The sequence below is a fragment of the Triticum aestivum genome, chromosome 3B, assembly GCF_018294505.1.
Source record: "Triticum aestivum cultivar Chinese Spring chromosome 3B, IWGSC CS RefSeq v2.1, whole genome shotgun sequence".
Lineage (NCBI taxonomy): Eukaryota > Viridiplantae > Streptophyta > Magnoliopsida > Poales > Poaceae > Triticum > Triticum aestivum.
Window position 1 is genome coordinate 768,282,953 of NC_057801.1, and position 15,103 is coordinate 768,298,055.

General features: G+C 49.1%; 1 pseudogene; it reads right to left on the reverse strand.

The window, feature by feature from the left end:
• LOC123067863 (uncharacterized) overlaps positions 1-12,697 on the reverse strand; it is a 16,958-nt pseudogene extending 4,261 nt beyond the window's left edge.
• Between the last annotated feature and the right edge of the window lie 2,406 nt (positions 12,698-15,103).

Here is a 15,103-nt window from a genome sequence, read left to right on the forward strand (position 1 = left end):
CCACACACACACACGAAAAAAGCAATAGTTATAGATTTTTAAAATGGTGGTTACTTATGGAAGATTTTAAAGAGCTTGTAGAGAAAAACTAGAATGTCCGTGTTAAAAGTGTCAAAGCCATTAACACTTCATAGGAAAAAGGCAGGAGATTTAGGAAATTCACCAAAGGGTGGAGTAGTAATATTAATGCTGAGATTAGGAAGAGTAAGACCTCCTTGTCAATTGAGTATGATGAGCTTGACTGGACCTCTCTTTGATCTTGAGATAGATAGGATGAAAATCATTCTTCAAGAGCTTCAGAAAATTTGGCTTAAGGAAGAAACCTATGCTAGACAAAGAGCTAGAGATAGGGATATACTGCATGGAGATAGGGATACTAAATATTTCCTGGCAATAGCTAATAAAAGGAGGAGGAAAACTCTGATTAATTCTGTAGATGGTCTAGATAGGTCTGTTACTGATACTAAAGGTACGTTGGACATAACTTCTTTATACTACAAGGACCTTTTGAAAAAAGAGGATGAATCAGGTTTTACTTTAGATGGTAGATTCTTCTCTGGAGAAGAAAAAGTCACCAGTAGGGATAATATTTTCCTACAAAAGCCTTTCTCTGAAGAGGAAGTGAAGGATGCAATCTTTAGCTCTTATGCAGGTGGAGCTCCAGGCCCAGATGGTCTCTCCTTCCTCTTCCTGCAACATTTTTGGGGAACCATCAAAAAAGATATTATGGCCTTGTTTGATGACTTCCACAAAGGGGAATTGGATCTATATAGACTTAAATTTGTTGTCCTAACTCTTATCCCTAAAGAAAAAGATGCAACTAGTATGAGAAAACTTAGACCAATCAGTCTCCTCAATTGCATCTTTAAGGTCTTTACTAAGAGCATCTCCAACATGCGCCGTAAAAGGCACGCCTGCGCGGTAAAGTTTGGTTTTAGCACGCGCCGGCTGGTTCCGCGCGCTCCAGCGGTGGCGGGAACTTACCACGCGCGGGAAGCGTTTGCGCGCGCGCGGGGGAAAGCGGCACGCGATGCGGTAGATTTGGCGCGCCGCTTACCGCGAGCCTATAAATTGCCGCGCTCGCCACGCGCACAACACACAGCCACGCGCCCTCCCTTCGCAACCTCGCCGCCTCGCCGCTTCGCAGCTTTCCGCGCCACCACCACGCCACCATGCCGCCGCGCCGCCGGGGTGCTTCGGGCTATCGCGGCGTCCGCGAGCGCCCCAACGGCTGGTACTCCGCCGAGATACGGTCCGGCGACGTCCGGCTCGGCCTCGGGACGTTCCGGAGCGCGCAGGAGGCGGTCCACGCGTACGACCCGGCGGCGTGGCGCTTGGACAGGCCCCGGTTGCTGATGAACTTCCAGGACGTCTTCACGCGCGAGCAGGCGCAGCGCGTCGCCCCTCCGCCGCATCTCATCACCGACATGGACCGTGCCGACCACGCTCGACGGCAGCGCCGCCTCCTCGTCGCCGAGGAGGACGAGCGAGCCATGGCGGAGTGGCGCCGTCGCCACCCGGAGGACGTCGCCGACGAGCGGGCCTACTGGGCGGAGAGGACGCAAGGCGCCGCACGGAGCGGGCTGACCCGCGTCAGTGGAAGGCATTGGCGAACGAGCAATGCGACATAGTTTCAGCAGGTGGGAGGTCGTTCTTCACCGCGAACGACGAACGTTGGGACGACATATGGATCTCAACCTCGGACGACACCGACGAGGATGATGGTGATGGTAGCGACTTGGAGTAGTTTCTATCGCTGTATGCCGTAGTAGTTTCTATCTATCTATCTATGCCGTAGTAGTATCTATCTATCTATGTATGTCGAACTATCTATCTACGTATATCGAACTATCTATCTATCTATGTAAAATATCTTGTATCATTTTTCTATCTATGCAAAAAAAATGTTTAGAATGAGCGCGCGCGCTGCATTTTTACCGCGGCTGCTGGAGCAAACGTTGCGCGCCGCGCCAAACCAGGCGATGGGCGCGCGCCAAATCAGTTTTTAGCGCGCGGCGCGTTCGGCGCCTGTTGGAGTTGCTCTAAAGTCGTGACTAACAGGTTAGCTCTTTTGACGAATATATTGACATCTAGTAATCAATCAGCTTTCGTCAAGGGGAGATATATACTTGAGAGTGTGGTTACAACACATCAAGTGTTGTACTCCACTTACCATTCTGGTAACGGAGGTCTTGTTCTAAAATTAGACTATGAAAAAGCATTTGACATGGTCAACATAGATTTTCTCATGGACCTCCCGGAGAAAAGAGGGTTTGGTCCACTTTGGTTAAAATGGATCAAACAAGTTACTCATCTAGGATCTGTAGGGGTTAAGATTAATGGAATCAAAGGGAACTTCTTCACAACTAGTAAAGGATTGAGACAAGGAGACCCCTTGTCCCCCCTTTTCTTTAACCTAGTGGTAGATGTTTTAACTTGGATGCTCTATAAGGAAGCTACTCATGGGATGATTAGTGTCTTGTGCTCAGAGCGTATTCCTGAAGTCATTTGCTTACAATATGCAGATGACACAATACTATTCCTAGAAAATAATGAGCAAAAAGCTACTAATAGTAACATGAAAATAGAGTTCTCAGTAGCTTATTTCAGGGTATTACATCATAAATTGCTGTGATCGAAAAAGCCCCTCTCCCCCGCCGCTCCGGCGAGCGGACGGCGGAACCCTAGCCACAACACATCAGCTCCCTCCCATCGAGCCTCCTCCTCCCTCGCCGCCGCCTCGGGTTGCCATCGGGCGAAGCCCGGCCGGCATGGGCGGCTACGGGGTCGCCTCCTCCCCTCCTCGTGGACCCCCTGACCGCTGTAGGTTGGCTGGCCGCTGGAGGTGTCGGGCTATGGCAAGGCTCGGCGGGGCGGCTCCGTGCGTTCTTGGTGGCGGCAGCTCGATGTCCCCCTAGGGCTTCGTGGTGGCGCGACGGCTGCCATGGATGGGCGTGCCTGGCACTACTAGGGAAAAGCCTATACACAGAAATTTAGCAACAACGCGGGTTAAAAAAGAGCGCTAGTGCTAGATAGCAGTAGCGATTGAGGAAAAACCGCGCTACAGATACACCCTTAGCAGCAGCGCGTGTAGTGCCAAAAGCGCTACTACTAATATTCCCGTTGGTAGAATGATAGGATATGCATAGCAGTAGCGGGCTTGGAAGAAGCGCGCTACCGCTAGGGTATAAGTAGTAGCGCGTTTCCTACGAAGAGCGCTACTACTAATGGAAATAAAGTAAGATGAAAAACAAATAGAAAAGTAAATGAAAATGAAAGAAATAGAAAAAGGAGAAAGAAAAAAATAAAATGTAAAGCATAATAATTGAAAAAGTGAAAAAACGGAGGAAGGCATAGCAGTAGCGTGTGTTTGTAAGAGGCGCTATAGCTAACATAGCTGCAGCGCATGTCCTAGACCCCCGCTATAGAAACAGAAAAGAAAATAAAAAATGAAAGAAAATTACATAGCTATAACAGCAGCGCGTTTTGTGAAAACCGCTGTAGCTATCTTAGCTATAGCGCGTTTTGCGAAACGCGCTACCGCTAAATTTGACTTAACCAAAAATCCGTTTCCCCCCGGCCACCACTTCTCCCCCAAATCCCTCGACCCACCCCGCCGCCGTCTCCCCGATTCGCCGTCGCCCCACTTCGCCGCAGTCTCCTGCCGATGTCGACGCCACCAGAACCGTGCGCCGTCGACGCCACCGGAGCCGCCCCCAACGCCACGGAGCCGCGCGGCCTCATCAACGCCACCGGAGCCGCCGTCGACGCCACCGGATCCTCCCTCGCCACAACTGCCTCCCTCGCCGTCACCGGAGACGCCCCTGCCTCCCTCGCCAGCACTGCCTCCCTCGCCACCACTGCCTCCCTCGCCACCACCGGAGCCATCCTCTGTAAGCCCCCACCCCTCCTCTCTCTCATGCATAGATTAGCTAGTTTAATTAGCTTAATTATCTAGGTTAGGGCAAAAATTTAGTTAGGGCTTTGACAGAGAAGTAGTTAGGTTAACTAGTTTAATTAGGTTAATTATCTAGGTTAGTGCAAAAATTAGTTAGGGCTTTGACAGAGAACTAGTCAGGTTAACTAGTTTAATTAGGTTAATTATCTAGGTTAATTAGTGCAAAAATTTATCTAGGGCTTTGATAGAGAACTAGTTGCGTTAACTTGTTTAATTAGGTTAATTATGTAGGTAAACTAGATTAACTAACTAGGTTAAATAGGTAGGTTAATTAGGTTCGTATGGTTAACAAGCTAGGTTAAGTAGGTTGGCTAGGTTAGAGGAAAATGTTATTTTAGAGCATTAGGTCAGAAGGGTTAGAGAAATGGAGTTCCTTTGCAATTTAATTGGGTTATGTCCTAGGCAGAGAAGGGTTAGAGATAATAATGTGTGTTTGTGTGAGAGAGAGGAATAGCTAGATCAACATAATTTGGGTTTTGTCCTAGGCAGAGAAGTGTTTAGTGAAGGAAAAGAATTTAGGCAAATTTTATTTTAAAGATGATCCCTTCCTAGACTTTTATTGTTGATTATATCTTTTCATTGAAGTGGTCATGTTATATCTTTTCATTGAAGTGGTTCCATTGTGCCCAAGTGGCTTTGTTGTTTCCAGGGAATGATGCTGAGTGGCCTATGTTTTGCCAGAATGTTGATTCATTTTTGTTCTGGCAAATTTTAGGTTCTCGATTTGTCCACTTTTTAGCAATGGTCATGCCGAAATTTTCCGTGAATTTCGGCATGACTTGTGCTACAAACTAGGACATATCGAGTGCCCGGGATTTGCCGCACCAGGGAGGAGTCAACATTCCTGCAAAACAATAGGCCTTTTTATGTCATTATTCATTTTATTAGGTCTAGAATTAATTGACTAGATTTAATCATAGGAAACATGGCTAGCAACGATGAAGCGCAGGGTTCTGGTGATTGCGTCGACGCCTACCGGGCGGCAGACGAATTTTTTAGCCTTATCGACGATCAACCGATGTTGTTGCTGTGCCCACCGGTGGTATCGGGGACTGAGACCGACACGCAGACCGGTGCTGAGACTGAGACCGGTGTTGAGACTCAGACCAGCATCGGGACCAGCGTTGTGGCTGAGATCGGTGCTGCCTCGGGGAGCGGAGCCAGTGTAGAACCGAAAGCAAAGAGGCAACGGCTTCCTAACAAACTCAGGACTACTAGGCTGGTGGTCACGGAGGTGGACGACGGCATTTTTGAGCCAAAGGTGCCCGAGGAAGCTCGCTCGTGCTACGGTAATCAAATAGGCTGCATCGTACGGACAACCGCCACCATCAACGATGAGAAAGTACAGAAGATAGAAAATATGAGGAACTCCCTCCTAAAGAAGTTTCACCAGATATTCTTGTTCCCGGGCCAGAATGAGAAGGATTATGAAGATCCAGACGAGGACCCGGCAATGAAGAAGATAAACAAACACGCCATGACCAAGTTTAGCGACGCGTTGGCCGCCTGGAAAACTCGAGTGAAAGTAAGGATCATCGACAAGAAGGAACCCTACTCCGAGATTGTAAAGGATAATCCGACAATCACGGAAGACCAGTTTCAAATATTCAAGGAGGCTTGCGAGGCCGAAGCTGCCAAAAACAAGTCTAAGTACATGAAGGGGCTTCAAGAGAGGAACTATGGGAGCCACCACCTCGGAAGCCGTGGTTACGGCGGAAAGAGGTCCAAATGGGCCAAGGAGGACGCGGAAGCCGCGAGTCTGGGCATCCCAGACCCCTTGGCGGATTTCACCGTCCCGCAAGAGCGTGATGTCCTGAGGGCCCGGCACCGTTGGGACCCAGTGAAGAAGGTTTACGAGACAACACCGGTCATTACGGAGTTCATGAGACTGCTGGTAATTTTAGTTTCTGATCAATTCGACTACACACATTAGTCATATTTGTAAACGATCCTTGTGCCTTTTGCAGAGAGAGCAGCACCGGAATGGGGCCGAAAGCGACTCGCCATCTGAGGCATTGGCGAGGCCCAAGTGGGACACTCCATTCAACCGAGCATTGAACATATTGAAACAACAACCGGTGGATACTCGACCGTCGTATGGACGCGTGCACGGTATCGGAGACGGCGCCACGTGGAAGAAGTACTACCGTGAGACCACGGAGGAGAGAAAGGAAAGACGGAGGTTAACTGAAGAAAACATCGACAAGAAGGTTGAGATTGCGGTTGAGAAGAAATCATCTCAGACAGTCGCAACAGCGGTAGCTGCCGCAAAACATGTGGTTGCAGATTTGTCTACTTCCTTGGTGACGGGCGTTATCACTTGGACAAGGCAAAATCCAGAAAAAAATACAGAGGACTTTCCCCTTGCTGACTTCTTGGGAGTCTGCGCAGAGCACCGTGTATATGCGAGGGAATACATCGTCAATTTCATGCTCGCCAATAAGGACAAGGGGGCGATTCTCGTGCCTTATCATCCTGTGTAAGTCATCCGTGCTGCTATCCTTCCTTCGATTTCAATCATTCATTTGCACGGTGGAGGCTAAGTAATTTGAGGTGTACTTATTTTGTGCAGCGGCGGGCGCGCCATCCTCATCATCCTATACCCCCAATTCTCCCACGCTCTTTACTTGGACTCGTCGAAGAACATTCACAAAAAGGATTACACCCACATCAAGGATGTTCTCGACAATGCTATGTTTTACTACCAAGCAAGGGCTGGAGAGGTTAGGGACAAGAAGAAAAGGGGCGGCAGGGTCGCCTTCGCCCATAAGACCGACTTCTGCTGCATCCAGCAACCGAGCGATTCTCTTAATGATGGACTCTATGTCCTACACCACATGCTGGAGTACAGACGGGATCACTAGAACCTTCGCATGTCACCTAGATCCGGCGATGCCCATATTCTGCAATGGGCAAAGGACGTAGGAGATATCGAGGATCATCGACTTCGAGCTGAGTTCTATCACATCCAGCGCGAACTTGCCCAAATCATCATGAAGGAGGTCGTCGGAAAAACAGGGATGTTCTACGAAGAAGGACAAATGTCGCGGGAAGACGTCCGAACATGGATAGCCTCTCAGCGTCTCGACATGAAGCCTTTCACTAAGCTTGGGGACTATCTCCCTAACATCGATGGATGGCACGACATGTTGGAGTGATTGTCGATATATGACAATGTGTCTGTTTAGTCCATACTTTCTGTATGACAAAACTTTGAGTTGTGCGCAGTGAAACTTTATTTGTGATGTAATTAAACCGTCCTCCTCCTCGACTAGCGAAGATCACTCTAGTTAGGGCATTTTGGGTACGATGAACTTTGTTATTTATGCTTATGATATGTTGTTTCTATTTTTGTCAAGTCTGTCTCTTTCTGTTGCTCAACTATATATGTTGCATATCATCGACTCATGTGACGATGCAGGTGCATAGATCATCGATGGCGAAGAAGTGCTACGCCAGGAGTATATATACGAGTGGCCGGAGTGTCAGGCCCAGGTGTTACCGGTTTCCTATTTCCGAGCGACAGGCAGTAGTTAGTTTAGGTTCACGCTAATGCTAGAGAGGGATACGAACTCATGTACTCAAAGTGATAGCTCTTCTCGCGTATACCATTGTTTAGATGGATGACGATGTATTTGCAAGTAATCGAGGACTTGTATCGCTATTTTCAAGATGATGACGAGAGACCACTTTGTGTTGGATGATGATTATGATGAGACTATTTGTATGTATATGCTATGATTACATTTGTGGTCTCGCAGGCATTTGTATGTGTATCATGATGACATTTCTATGTGCTAAAGATTCTTCTATAAAGCTTGTTCAAATACAAAACAAATGCCAAAAAAAACCTGTTAAATTAGCAGTAGCGAGTGTATAAAAGTTAGCAGCAGCGCCGCGATAGCAGTAGCGCGCCATTGCAAAGCGCGCTAGAGCTACTAGCAGTAGCGAGCTTCCAATAACCGCGCTGCTGCTACACTTGTGTACCAGCAGCGCTGGTGACCACGCGCTACTGATATGTGTTAGCTGTAGCGCCTTATTAGTAGCGCCCCTCCCCGCGCTACTGATACACCTAAAACCCGCGCTGCTGCTAGCCTTTTCCCTAGTAGTGTGGGCGCAGTTCAGCATTGATCTGGTGGATGGATTTGGTTCAAAGTGACGCGGGCTGCAGGCTGGCGCCCCCGCCGTGGACTCGGCTTGTGGTACTTGTGCCGCAGCAGTAGAGAGATGGTGGACGGGCGGGTCAGCTTCAGTTGCTCCGGCGGCAGATAGCAGCTTGCAGCGCATATGTCTAAGGTCTGCCCCTCGGGGTCCGGGCATGGATGTGGGCTGCCATAGCGTGGTGGTGGCTCATGGCGGTGGTTTGGGTCATTTCATGGCGGCGGCTAGACATATCCGGCATGGGCCCACTGGTGTGCGGCTTGTGTCGGCCTTCGATTCCTCTCCTCGTCGCCTGGGCGCTACCTTCGTTGAAGGGTTGGCCCTCTCCCAGGTGCAGCCCATCGCTCGTCTCGTGCCCGATGCTACAGGATTGAACTCGTCTTGCGCCCAGCAGCAGTACTGAACTCGTCTCGCGCCTGACAGCAGGATCGAGCCCGTCTTGCGCCTAGCAGCAGGACCTAGCTCGTCTCATGCCCGGTGCCACAGGACAAGTCCATGGAGGCCAGTTTTGGCCGGCCTATTGGGTCTCGATGCTGGGGGTCGTCCAGGTGTTGGGGGGATGACCCCCGGGTAGGTCCATCAACACTTGGCAATTTTCAGAACATCGGGGCGGCAAAGCTCCCCTCAGTCCGGCTAGCCCTAAAGCCGGGCCGACGGCACGGGCACTCCGGCTGGGCCGCGGGCCGGCAGATGGCGGGTCAGTGCCCGTCCCATCCAACCATACGACAAGACCACTCCCCCACGACGGGGAGAGCATGGCGACAGTGCACCCCTCACTGCTGACCCGGGCGACCGGCGTCCGCGCGGCCCGACACTGTGCCAACTGCTCCTGACGCGGCGGGCGACGTGCCATAGTTGGGCCCCAGAGCGAGCGGACCTCACGAGAAGGCTCAGAGACTGACGCCAGGGCCCTGCCCTCATGTACATTTACCGTTGTACCCTAGGGGGTGGACTATAAGACCCCCCAGGAGTCCTCCATGCAGAGGGTCTTCTCTTTGCCCCCCCCCCCACACACACTCATACACTAGGAGAAGGAGAGAGCTAGCTCTTCTTACTCCTCCACACAACACAGCTCAAGGAGCACCATTGTAGCCCTCTTGTGATCCATCTAGTAGATCTTGCAGGACTAGCGGTGTTACCTCCTACGGAGGGCCCCGAACCTGGGTACTACCGCACTCGTCTCTTTGGTTGGGTTAGCCATGGGTCTCGGATGAGGTGGTATCAAGGTCTTAGATGCTGGGGCGGCGACTCTGGTGGTGGTAGTGCGGTGCTACCCGGTGACGACCATGGATGTGTGGGCGGCGTGGTTGCCGGGGTGTGGCGTTCGGTGGTGGTGAGTGTCGGCCGGGGTGAAAACTTGTTCTATCTTTAGACAGACCGGCGACGACGAAGTTCGTTCCCTTCTTGAAGGCGTCGTTGCAGCTCTCATTGCCCATAGTGTTTCTCCAGGGGAAACTCTGACCCTCGGGTCCGGCGGTGGCGGCGCTCCGGTGCCGTATCCTTCCTGAGATCAAACAGTTCATTTGCTTTCCTTCTTCAAGTTTCCCAAGTGGGCTCTGGACTTGATAAATAGTAAGTTAGCCCATTGCCTATGGAGTGATTTTGAGGGGAATAGAAAACTCCACCTGGCCAATTGGCATCTAGTCTGCAGGAAGAAAGATCATGGTGGACTAGTGGTTCATAACATCAAGGATGTTAATCTTTGTTTGTTCGGAAACTGGGTGAAGAGATATATTAAGCATAAAGGAAAATTTTGGAGAACCATCACAAATAAGAAGTATGTGAGGGACTCTGCCAATAGCTTTGCTAGTAATACCCATGACTCTTCCAGATTTTGGCAGGGGGTCATGTGGGCTGCCAAAGCTCTTAGATTTGGGAATAGATGGGTGGTAGGAGATGGATCCAATATCAAATTCTGGGAGGATATTTGATTTGGAACACCCCCTCTATCTGTCCAATACTAGCCTTTATATTCCATCTGCCAGCAGCAGTGTACTACTCTTGCTGAGATTTGGAATGGCCAAGAGATTAGACTGACATTTAGAAGAACCTTCTCTGCACATATGATGGAAATCTGGTATGAATTAGAGCAAATCATCAAGGGGACTCAATATCTCACAACAAGTTAATGACTAAAAACAACTTAGCAAAAAGAGGGATCCTGAAACCCCCTGAGTGTGATTTCTGCAATGAAACTGAAAGCATCAATCACTTATTCTTTGATTGTGTGGTGGCCAAACAGATTTTGCTTTTGGCTTCTGAGTTCCTTGGTGTTAATCTAGGACATGACTACCTCTCTATTGCAAAGTTTTGGCCTGCCAACAATAAGAAGAGTGCTTTGAACTCTATTTGTTCCTGTGTGCTGTGGTGCATCTGGAAATTCAGGAACTCGATGATTTTTGACAATGTGTATTGGACTGATATCAAACAGGTGTGGCTACTGATTCTGAGGAGAATGAGAAAGTGGTTGATCCTCTACAAGGAGGAATCCCTACTGAAAGTGGAAAACTTCTGTGGGTGATATCTTGCTTCCTCAAGGCCCCCCTTCAGATCTCAATGGGGTAGTTGCCGCTGACAAAAACACTGAAGGTGTTTTAGGTCAGGTGCTGTGAAACAACCTGAATCTGGGGAGTGACAGCCTGCCTCCCGACTGCAGGATGGAGCTTGACTCCCTCCCAGAAGCCCTGGTAAATGGGCAGACAAGCAAAGCTTCCTCAGCCCCGTCACATCGCTGGATCTGCCCTGCTCGCCTAGTACACCACTGGTGAAGAAACTCAAGGGACCAGGAACTCACCAGAGGGCGCTGGCAGCTGAAAAAAGAGATGTTATTCACCTAGCAACCGCGCTGGACGTCGAGGTGCTGGGTGCTTGGGCGATTAGCTATGGAAGATGTAACATCTATAAAACTAGTGGTTTTTGTTTTATCTCCCTTGTACAATAAGCAGCAGAAGTTAGAGCCCCATCGCCCAGTTTTCACCAATCTGCTGACTGTGTGTGAGCTGGGGGTGCAGCTTCGGTTGCTGTGGTGTCTTTATACTTAGTGGCAGTAGTCTTCGGCTGCTGTTTTTAGATTTCTTTGTCTGCTATGAACGTGCGTTGCATGTTGATTTTGTTACTGGTTTCCCTGGTTCCATTAATATAATGGAACCGGGGGGAGGGGGTTTGCCCCCTGATCATCTAAAAAACTATTGACTGTGCATTCTTTATCTGATATATAGGGCTACCGGACCAACTTAAAATCAAAAAGTGCTACAATTCCAAAAAGCAACTTAAGGTAATGAGTCTTGTACTCTCTCATACTGACACCCCCAGTGGAACTTAAGAACTATTACTACAGCATCACATGGATCATTAAGCATATTGCCTGTTGGCTTCGTGTCCATGGGCCTATTTATAGGGCTACAGGACTACTGTCAAGATTCTAACTGTCCATTATCTATCACCAAATTTCCTAGATGTTTATATTAAAGATCATACATGTAGATCCATTTTTTTTTGCTATGCACAATGTCATTAGAACATTCCAGATATGCATTACATATTCCAAAACATAATGATGTATGTTCAGAGTCAAGTTTTTAATTGATAAACCGCTTTGCTTGCAAATATCGTAACAACAAACTGGAACAAGATACGGAAGAGATTTGGAAAACTTACTCTCACCACGCTCAGTAATACGGCATTGTCCGCGAAGACCAGAGTCTCTTGCGTATATAGAACCGTTGCGATGGCTGGTATTCTTAATGACGTAGGCCGAGCTTACATAACCACCATCAATATCATCACGGTTAGCAGGATGGCTAACAAGGACTTCTGTGCTATCTGCTCCTTTGGAGGTCGCAGATTGTTCACCTAGGCGCTAGGGCATTACTTGAGGTGTGGAAAAGATCATTGACATAGAGGAGGCGGTTGCCCCAATTCGGCTTCCCCCATTCCTTCACGCCTTTCACTCCAATGTTCCTTGCCATGAGGCAGGATCCGTAAGCAGATCTATCACAAGGGATCAATTTATAATCAGGCTCAGCTAGTATACAGAGATGTAATAATTTGCAAGAATCAAATTGCAATCACCATCTATGCCCCCAGCCTCGAGACACAGTGAATAAAATATCCGCTGGATCTGAAAATAAACTCGCAATCCTACTCAGGAGCCCTGAAGATTGGCTGATAATTGTAGTATTGTAGCTAGTACGGTGGGATGAGAACAGGCGTGGCGAGATAAAATATCCGCTGGATTTGAACTCTAGCGCAAAGCACAATGTTGGTCTCAATCCAGAGACGAAAATCACTTCTCCAGCGCGCGCGTGTGGTACCGGCGAGAATAATGTACACACTAGACACTACACAGGGAGGGGGGAAAACTCACCGGGAAACACGGTATGAGTAGTGGAGCATCTCGTGGCGAAGGCTCCGGAGGTGGAGAAAGTTGGGCGGAGAGGACAACGATTTGGTTTGGGGCGGGAGGGACGAGGCGGCGGCGGCGGCGGAGCGAGCGTGAGGAACTAGCAACACCGAGTCGTTCACTATCCATCGCCCCCGGGCCAAGGACGTGGGCTTGGCCCAGCCCATAACATACATGCATCCCGCCTAATAAGAGAAACACCACCACACAACTCCACCGTTCTTGCTTTGCTCCTCGGACGGATCCACAGCGACCATGCCGGAGGAGCGACGCCTCTCCTCCCTGGCCTCCTGGACAACATCGTCATCTGGGAGATTCTAGTTCGACGACTGCCGCACCTGGTGTTGCACGACTTCCTCCTTGTCCAGCTTTAATCTAGTTGCTGTTCTTAGTCGCGCTAATCTATTTTAGATTGATGGTATGCTCGGCATGTCCAGCTTTAATGATGGATCGACAATAATTGATATCTCAAATCTGGATGGTGCAAGACTACGAAAGCGAGGTAGGGAATTTCAAGTGCCGGAATTGAATTGCCGATTGGGGAGGTCATGGCGCACTACGGAAAATTTGAGAAGTGGGATGTGATGGTCATGCCTGTGGATGGTGAGTTGCTCGTCCTGGTTCAGTTTTCTGACTACTTGCTTCATGGCAACGTGGATAGCAAGTCGGTTGCTAGTTTTCGTCATGAAATAGGCTTATGTCTTGTTCCGCGCGCATACCTTCTTTCGACAATACATGGTTATGTTATCAATGCTAGGCCATTTGTCTCACCAGAATATCATGGTGTGAACACTTAGCCTTTCATCTGAGGGATTTCGAGTGTGTGGTGCTTCGTAGCCTAGCTCTCGATATCCACATGACTGCATGAGCTACAATATGTATTAACTGGATCCACTATGAGTGCCACTAGCTTCTTTGCTAATAAATAATATCCCGCGCGTTGCTGCGGAATAGGTTGAATATATACTAATGTGATATGATTTTATTGAACATGAACATTTGGATTAATAATACAATAACAAAAACTAAATATACATATGTGTTATTATGTAATTGCAAAATATATTATATGAAAAATCAAATTATCCATGCAGCTAGTTAATCTATGATTTTTGTGAGAACATGTCGTTAACGCTAATTATTGGGTTCTAAACTATTCTTTTTTCCGTACATGGGTTGCCTTGGCAGTCTTGAAAGAAACTTAAATAAGGAACACACTTTGGGGTGGGGTGGGGGGTGGGGGTGTGGACGCTTCATATTTTGGTAAGATCGGACAAGTTGAGGCCATGGTCAGGACTACCTATAAGAGTTCCAAAGGATTCGATGGCATTGTTTCACGCAGCGACGAGCCGTGGTCGGCAATGTGCAGGAAACATTGTTTTGGGAGGACCGTTGGCTGCAGGGATTCCGCATATGTGAGCTTGCACCGTTGGTTTATGATAGGGTTCCCAAGCGTGCAAGGCTGGCGCGCACAGTCTCGGCAGCCATGGAGGATGCATCGTGGGTAGGAGACATTGGGCCATACATAACTGAGGTTGCGTTGCAGCAGTTCCTGCTGCTCTGGTCGAGAGTAGTGACTGTGCAGCTGGATACGGGCACGCGGACTCGGTTACCTAGGCGTGGAAAAAGGATGGCATGTTCTCGGCACGCTCGGCGTATGCGGCAAGGTTTGCGGGGCTTGAGGTGGCGCCTACGACTGCATTTACATGGGGATCGAGAGCACCTCTGACATGCAATTTCTTTGCGTGGCTTGTTCTCAAGAATCGGACTCGCCGATTGCGGGCTACCTCATCAGGATGCGTGCCCTTTCTGCGCTCAGCAAGAGGAAACAATGAGTTATCTCATGGTGAGCTGCACCTTCTCAAAGAAGTGTGGCAATGGATGAGCGTGGCCACAAATCGGTCGGAGCTAGAGGCTCGCGACGACACCCTCGGCTCTTGGTGCTTAAGGCAAGAGCAGCAACGAGACCAGCAGCGGACCATGAGAGCCTTGTGCTTGCTGGGCATGTGGGTGATATGGACGCACCGGAACGATATCGTCTTTAACGGTGCAAGCCCCTCTACAGTGCAAGTACTCAGACGGATCGAGAGGGAAGGAAGGACGTGGAGGCAAGCAGGGCTTTTGAAAGGGGACTTGGATAGAGTGTTTGTGGGACTAGTAAGGTGGGTGAGGGAGTCCTGGACTAGGGGGTGTCCGGATAGCCGAACTATCATTATCGGTCGGACTCCAAGACTATGAAGATACAAGATTGAAGACTTCGTCCCGTGTCCGGATGGGACTTTCCTTGGCGTGGAAGGCAAGCTTGGCAATACGGATATGTAGATCTCCTACCATTGTAACCGACTATGTGTAACCCTAGCCCTCTCCAGTGTTTATATAAATCGGATGGCTTTAGTCCATAGGACGAACAACAATCATACCATAGGCTAGCTTCTAGGGTTTAGCCTCCTTGATCTCGTGGTAGATCTACTCTTGTAATACCCACATCATCAATATCAATCAAGCAGGACGTAGGGTTTACCTCCATCAAGAGGGCCCGAACCTGGGTAAAACATCGTGTCCCTTGTCTCCTGTTACCATCC